The following is an 8,202-nucleotide window of genomic DNA, read 5'->3' as shown; positions in this document are numbered from 1 at the left end:
GTATGCCATAGGCCACAGGACCTCTAATGGTGAAGCCTAGGTAAAAACAGACATCTCCGGACTTCCAAATGTTGCTTCGTTGATCGGCACAAACTTTAATCTCCTTGCCGTCAACACACGCAAACACCCTGTGCTGTCTAACCACTCCATTGACTGGAAGAAGAAGATCCTGGACAATGGGTTTTCCCCACACCTCACCACTGCTACACTTTTGATCTATAGAGTCTGACCCTGCCGTTGGATTCTCCCTTGCCAATAGGTTGTCTATTTTTGATCTATGAACCAGTCTGCTCAAACCCTCACCCTTTCCCAGGAAAATAAGGGGGCGAAGGTACCTTGAGCGAAGATGCATCTTGTATGTGTTTTCGTATGACTCTTGCATCTCTAGAACACATTTGTTGAGGTCAACATTGAGTCCCATTTTCTTATGCTCCTCGGGCCAAAACAGCAAAAGGACTAAGAAGTAAAACTCTGGGGTTTGGTTACCGAAATTGGCCAATAGATGTCTTTCCAGAATACGTCTTAGGATTCGCAAAGGGGTAAGCACTGGAGATGCTGCTTCCACTTTGCTTAAGATGATGTTGGCAAGGATGAAGTTTTGGGCAGCTTTGTTGTCACCATCTTTCTTTTTTTCCCATTCTTTTTTTATTTCCTCCCACAATATTGTTATTCGGCGCAAGTGAGATTCATCATAGCCCTTATCAAGACAGGAAAGCAGTCCAGGGAAGGTAATGGCCATTTCTTCTTTGAGCTTCTGGAGGGGTATACCTATTGCAAACTTTGAGTGTATAGGTGTGCATGTCCCCACATATTTGCGGTAGCAGTTCTTGACATCAGTCCAAAAGTAAGGTGGTTCATTTTTCTCTATGCTGGGCTTGGAGTAAGTCAGGTAACCATCGAAAAACTCACATTTCCTCTCCACCTCATCCCTGAGGCTGCTGATGAGTGACTTGTACTTCAAGAGCTTTTTTTGTCCAGTTGATATGAAGAAGGAGTCAGCTGATATTTCCATGGTAAGAACCTTTTGCCAGTGTTTGTCAAGAGAGACAAGCGAGTCAAAAACAATGTTGGCAACCTGTAGATAACCAAATAGTCCTCTGTTGTTAAAGATGCTTGACACTTTGGTCATACCATCGTCTTGCATGTCTGCTCCCTGCTCATTTTCAGCAGCCCTTTCCTCATCTTTGAAAGCCTCAAAGGCCTTTTTTGACAGTTGCAAAATGTCTTGTGCAGAGATGGAACCCTGCTCTTCAGGATCCTTGAAGGAACCCTGCTCTTTAGGGACCCTGGTGGAACCCTGCTCTTCTTCGATCCTGCTCTTCAACTGGTTCTTGTATACTTGCCCCAGTGTGTCAGCAACAAATGAACTCTTAGGATCTCTGTCTTTCGCTATCTTTGCCCACTTCACCGCTTTAAAATAGTCTCTTGTCTCAATGTAAAAAAAACGAGCAAGATTTTGAGGAAAAAATGGGTTTTGCATGAATTTCTCTGAAGCTAAACGTAAAACAGATACACAATTGCTTTTGGATTCTTTGCCTTCAATATCTTGAATCAACCTGGAAAACTTGTCTTTCCTCTCATCATCCATTTCTCTTTTTGTTAGCATGTCTTGAACTAAAAATTGTTGCACATCTTCTCTACAAAATTCTGTCAGAAAGTTCCTTGCTGTATCACTCCTGGTCACACCTGCCGTAGCCAGTAACTCAACACACTGCTGTGCAATCAGTGGGTGAGCCATGCGGACATGTTTGTCTTGTCCCTGTCGTGCAGGGAATGTCACTATCAGATGAGTGAAAGGCTCCATTCGCTGCTCAAAGGAAGGACCTCCGTAAATGGGATCTGGAGGTCCAAGGAATGCCTGACATTGAGATTGCAGAAGGTGGGAGCCAGGGACGTAGGCATTCACCAGTGATAAGAATGCTAGAAGCTGGGAATTTTTAGGTCTTCTATTTTTCCTAACATCTCCTAAAAGGGCACACGTTTTTCTAACATAATCTCCACTAAAATGTTCTCGTATTATGTTAAAGCCATGAAACTGTTTGTGTTCATTGCTGTATCTTCGACTGATCTCAATCTGTTTCTCCTCAAACTGTTGTTTCTCTGCTTCAGAAAGTTCCGTCCTGAGAATAACATGTCTTGAGTTGTTATGGTCCTCTTGTTTGAATACTGCCTTACGTACACAATTTAAAATGATGACCACAGGCATGTGGGTCGTGATGTTTCTCTCTGCAATCTCTTTCATGATGGCATCCTGCAGATTCTCCAGAATACACTCATCTTCCAGCATTAAGAGCACAGTGTTCTGGTTGCGTTGACTGCCTGCAGTGAAAAGGTGAATCACCTGCTTGGCGATAGCGGTGATGTCTGAGGTAGGGCCTGTTAGAACAGCACATCTGAGCTTTTTACGCATATCCCAGAGCACCTGCTTGGCCAGAGTGGTCCCCCCGCTGCCTGGCTGATGCAGCAGCTTGATGGTAGAAGTGAGGTCTCCCTTACACCGTTTCTGAATATTTTTTATCAGCTCACTGTAACCGTCTCTTTTGATAAAGGGGGTTGTTTTATCAGCTGACGTTGCCCTTTCAGCCCAGTAGAAATTAAGCCAATGAGGTGGGGCTCCTCTGTAAAAATCTGCCTCAGTCTTCTTAGCTACTGCTGAGTCTATGTCCTCTTCTTCAAATTCATTTGCGTACAAAGCATCCAGAAGTGAAATGGAATCCCTGAATTCACTTCCAAAATGTATTTCAGTGAGTGATGACCCCTTATGGTGTGCCATCTTTTTTGTCTCCCGTCCCAAGCTGAACCAGTTTTCTGAATATTAGTTGTTCTTCATGTGGTGGCATGGACTCTGAAAAAGGAGACAAAAATGTTTAAGTAAGAATGTCGAAGGGCATTAACAGTTATTAACAGAAGGCTGTATACAGTATATCTTTGACTTTGTTGGATTTATCTACTGACAATGAATGCCGCTAATAATTGTGTGTGTACCCATTACATGATGCAGCCACCACTATGCTAGAAAATATGGAGAGTGGTACTCAGTAATGTGTTCTATTGGATTTGCCTCAAACATAGCGCTTTGTATTCAGGACAAAAAAGTAAATTGCTTTACCACATTTGTTGCAGTATTACTTTAGTGCCTTGTTGCAAACAGGATGCATGTTTTGGAATATTTGTATTCTGTAAAGGCTTCCTTATTTTCACTCTGTCAATTAGGTTGTATTGTGGAGTAACTACAATGTTGTTGATCCATCTTCAGTTTTCTCCTATCACAGCCACTGACCTCTTTAACTGTTTTAAAGTCACCAATCCCTGAGCGGTTTCCTTCCTCTCTGGCAACTAAGTTAGGAAGGATGTCTGTATCTTTGTAGTAACTGGGTGTATTGATACACCATTCAATGTGTAATTAATAACTTAACCATGCTCAAAGGGATATTCAATGCATGCTTTTTTTTATTTCTACCCATCTACCAATAGATGCCCTTATTTGCGAGGCATAGGAAAACCTCCATGTTTTTTTGTAGTTGAATCTGTGTTTGAAATTCACTGCTCGACCTTACAGATAATTGTATGTGTGGGGTACAGCGATGAGATAGTCATTCAAAAATAATGTTAAACACTATTATTGCACACAGAGTTAGTTCATGCAACTTACAGTGCATTCGGAAAGTATTCAGACCCCTTCACTTTTTCCACATTCTGTTAAGTTAAAGCTTTATTCTAAAAGGGATTCAATTGTTTTTTCCCCCTCATCAATCTACACACAATACCCCATAATGACAAAGCAAGGACAGGTTTTTAGAAATGTTTGCAAATATATATATATATAAAACAAATGTCACATTTACATAAGTATTCAGACCCTTTACTCAGTACTTTGTTGAAGCACCTTTGGCAGCGATTAGAGCTGTGAGTCTTTCTGGTAAGTCTCTAAGACCTTTCCACACCTGGATTATGCAACATTTGCCCATTATTCTTTTTAGAATTCTTCAAGCTCTGTCAAATTGGTTGTTGGTCATTGCTAGACAACCATTTTAGGATTTGGCCTGTGCTTAGCTCCATTCCGTTTATTTTTTATGCTGAAAAACTCCCCAGTCCTTAACGATTACAAGCATACCCATTACATGATGCAGCCACCACTATGCTAGAAAATATGGAGAGTGGTACTCAGTAATGTGTTGTATTGGATTTGCCTTTTGGCAAACTCCAAGCGGGCTGTCATCTGCCTTTAACTGAGGAGTGCCTTCCATCTGGCCACTCTACCATAAAGGCCTGATTGGTGGAGTGCTGCAGAGATGGTTGTCCTTCTGGAAGATTCTCCAATCTCCACAGAGGAACTCTGGAGCTCTGTCAGAGTGTCCATCGGGTTCTTGGTCACCTCCCTGACCAAGGCCCTTCTCCCCCAATTGCTCAGTTTGGCTGGGCGGCCAGTTCTAGGAAGAGTCTTGGAGGTTCCAAACTTCTTCCATTTAAGAATGATGGAGGCCACTTGGGGACCTTCAATGCTGCAGACATTTTTGGGTACCCTTCCCCAAATATTTTCCTCGACACAATCCTGTCTCTGAGCTCTACGGTGAATTCCTTCAACCTCATGGCTTGGTTTTTGTTCTGACATGCACAGTCAACTGTGGGATCTTATGTAGACAAGTGTGTGCCTTTCCAAATCATGTCCAATCAATTGAAATTACCACAGGTGGACTCCAATCAAGTTGTAATAATAATAATAATAATAATAATAATAATATGCCATTTAGCATACGCTTTTATCCAAAGCAACTTACAGTCGTGCGTGCATACATTTTTGTGTATGGGTGGTCCCAGGGATCGAACCCACTACCTTGGCGTTACAAGCGCCGTGCTCTACCAGCTGAGCTACAGAGGACCACGTTGTAGAAACATCTCAAGGATGATCAATGGAAACAGGATGCACCTGAGCTCAATTTCGAGTCTCATAGCAAAGGGTCTGAATACTTATGTAAATAAGATATTTCAGTTTTGTTTTTAGTTAGCAAACATTTCCAAAAACCTGTTTTTGCTTTGACATTATGGGGTATTGTGTGTAGATTGATGACCCTTTACATTTTTAATTTAATCCATTTTAGAATAAGGCTGTAATGTAACAAAATGTGGAAAAAGTAAAGGGTTCTGAATAGAGCAACAGTAAAGTAACAATAACTAGGCTATATACAGGGGGTACCGGTACCGATTCAATATGTGGCGATAAAGGTTAGTCGAGGTAATTGTGGTAATATGTACATGTAGGAAGGGGTAAAGATAATAGATAATAAACAGCGAGGAGCAGCAGGGTAAATAGTCCGTATAGCCATTTGATTAGCTGTTCAGCAGTCTTATGGCTTGGGGGTAGAAGCTGTTAAGAAGCCTTTTGGACCTACACTTGGCGCTCTGGTAATGGTTGCCATGAGGTAGCAGAGAGAACAGTCTATGACTAGGTTGGCTGGAGTCTTTGGCAATTTTTAGGGCCTTCCTCTGACACCGCCTGGTATAGAGGTTGTGGATGGCAGGAAGCTTGGCCCCAGTGATGTCCTGGGCCGTACGCACTACCCTCTGTAGCGACTTGCGGTCGGAGGCCGAGCAGTTGCCATGCCAGGCGGTGATGCAACCAGTCAGGATGCTCTCGATGGTGCAGCTGTATAACTTTTTGAGGATCTGAGGACCCATGCCAAATCTTTTCAGTCTTCTGAGGGGGAATAGGTGTTGTCGTGCCCTCTTCACAACTGTCTTAGTGTGTTTGGACCATGATAGTTTGTTGGTGATGTGGATACCAAAGAACTTGAAGCTCTCAACCTGCTCCACTACAGCCCTGTCGATGAGAATAGGGGCGTGTTCGGCCTTTCTTTTATTTTCTTCTTCCAGGTCTCTGACCTCCTCGCTATAGGCTGTCTCATCATTGTCGGTGATCAGGCCTACCACCGCCGTGTCGTTGGCAAACGTAATGATGGTGTTGGAGTCGTGCTTGGCCACGCAGTCATGGGTGAACAGGGAGTACCGGAAGGGACTAAGCACGCACCCCTGAGGGGCCCCCGTGTTGAGGATCAGTGTGCTAGATGTGTTGTTGCCAGGATCCAGTTGCAGAGGGAAGTGTTTAGTCCCAGGATCCTTAGCTTAGTGATGAGCTTTGAGGGCACTATGGTGTTGAACGCTGAGCTGTAGTCAATGAACAGCATTCTCACCTAGGTGTTCCTTTTGTCCAGGTGGGAAAGGGCAGTGTTGAGTGCAATAGAGATTGTGTCATCTGTGGATCTGTTGGGGCGGTATGCAAATTGGAATTGGTCTAGGTTTTCTGGGATGATGGTATTGATGTGAGTCATGACTAGGGCTGTGGCGGTCAAGAAATTTCGTCAGCCATTGATTGTCAAGCAAATCGGTCTCACGGTAATTGACAATTAACATTAACAAATGTAGCATCTCCTGGCTTCCACACATAGCCTACAAGTCATTTTAAAAAGTATAATAAATCCATGTAATATAGCCCACACGTTCACAATAAATCCATTATTTATTTTAGACAGGTCTAAAGAAGCATGATATGAAGAAAATGTAGTCTATTTCAGAAGAAAAGAGTAGCATACACTGAGTTGTCCTTATGTTAGGTCCTGATGTGGCTATGCCAAATGGCAGTGGGCTACCCTAGTTCATTTAGCAGACAAGATTTGCTTATAATTCCGTCACATTATCTTATATTATTTCATAGTATGAAGAATACAATTCAACAAAGTTGAATAAAATATCAATATTTTCTCCAAACAATTTGAGGAAGTGCGCACATGCGGCTATTCTGTTGTGAGCGGTTAACAAAGAAATCGGTACTCCTATATGCTTAATTTAGAGTAATGAATGTAACTTTAGTTGTTCTACAAATGTTGGGCTATATGTTTAAATTTTTAATACATTGTAAGGCTGCTTGATGAGAAAAAGTTACTTGAAAGGCATGAGCTCTGCTTAGTTTTTTGCGCAGGCTGTACACACTCCAATAGTCTCTCATTCACAATTTGACAAGCACTTGATAATGCCTCGAATTCCACGGCGGCATCCCCTTTGTGGCCGTAATGCACCCTAAAAAAATCCATGCCTTTTGCATGGAACAGTTGTGGGATGCGACAGATCAGAACATTTAGCTTAAAATGTTGATAAATTATTAGTCTATTTCTTCACATTATAAGCACAGCAATGCACACATGGTAGTAGGCTATAATCGCGAATGTTCCATTAGCGGAAAACACCGTTATCAAAAGTGACCGAAAATGCAATTATGCATGTAATGCTTTTATTATAAAGGTGCTTTTCTATGGTGAAAATGATCTTCCCCAAACTAGAAACTCATGCACTGCTTATATATGCCAGTAATGCTCTACACCCCTTGTAAAGCGGATGAATGTGCTTCATTTTAAGAAGTTATTTGGCCACTTTAGTTGTGATACAAACCTTATTAAAACATGTAGGCCTATGGGCTAGGCTAAATGAGGTGTGTGACTATGATTGGAAAAGGTCGCAAAAAAAAGGCATTGTTTCTTATGCTGGACATCATTCACAAGTGGTAATATAGAATTCACAAGTGATAGGCTAATATTGTCACCCATCAGACTATTCTTGATTTAATATTGTCTTTACTTGTCTTTACTAAATACTTGTCTTTACTAAATAATATATGTGTGACATTTGTTTTGATTTAGAATGGACCATTATCATGCACCTGTATCGAAACAGGGGCAGTGGGAAAAAAATACATCAATGCACTTAAATAGCGAATGGAGGACGCTTTTCCCCATGGTTTATTTTCATGTCAGCCAGGTAGGCTATACTCCTGTTGTAAATATAAGCAATGTACTTAATATTAGGAAAGTAGAGAAATAAATATAGTAGGCCTAGCCTATAGAAAGCTGATGGGATCCTCCTCTTATTATTAGCGGCCATCACTCTGTTTTCTCCTGCAATTCCATAGCCTATAGAAATGTTACGCAACATGAGCTCATGGGCTCTCATGAAGTGTTAGATTAGATTTTCGAAAACATTTGCATTGATGTCATAGCAAAGGGTCTGAATACTTATGTAAATAAGATATTTCAGTTTTGTTTTTAGTTAGCAAACATTTCCAAAAACCTGTTTTTGCTTTGACATTATGGGGTATTGTGTGTAGATTGATGACCCTTTACATTTTTAATTTAATCCATTTTAGAATAAGGCTGT

This window comes from Coregonus lavaretus, assembly GCF_964263955.1.
Source record: "Coregonus lavaretus genome assembly, contig: HAP1_SCAFFOLD_1960, whole genome shotgun sequence".
Taxonomy (NCBI): domain Eukaryota; kingdom Metazoa; phylum Chordata; class Actinopteri; order Salmoniformes; family Salmonidae; genus Coregonus; species Coregonus lavaretus.
The sequence above is the reverse complement of the archived record's forward strand: the minus strand, read 5'-3'. Positions refer to the sequence as shown.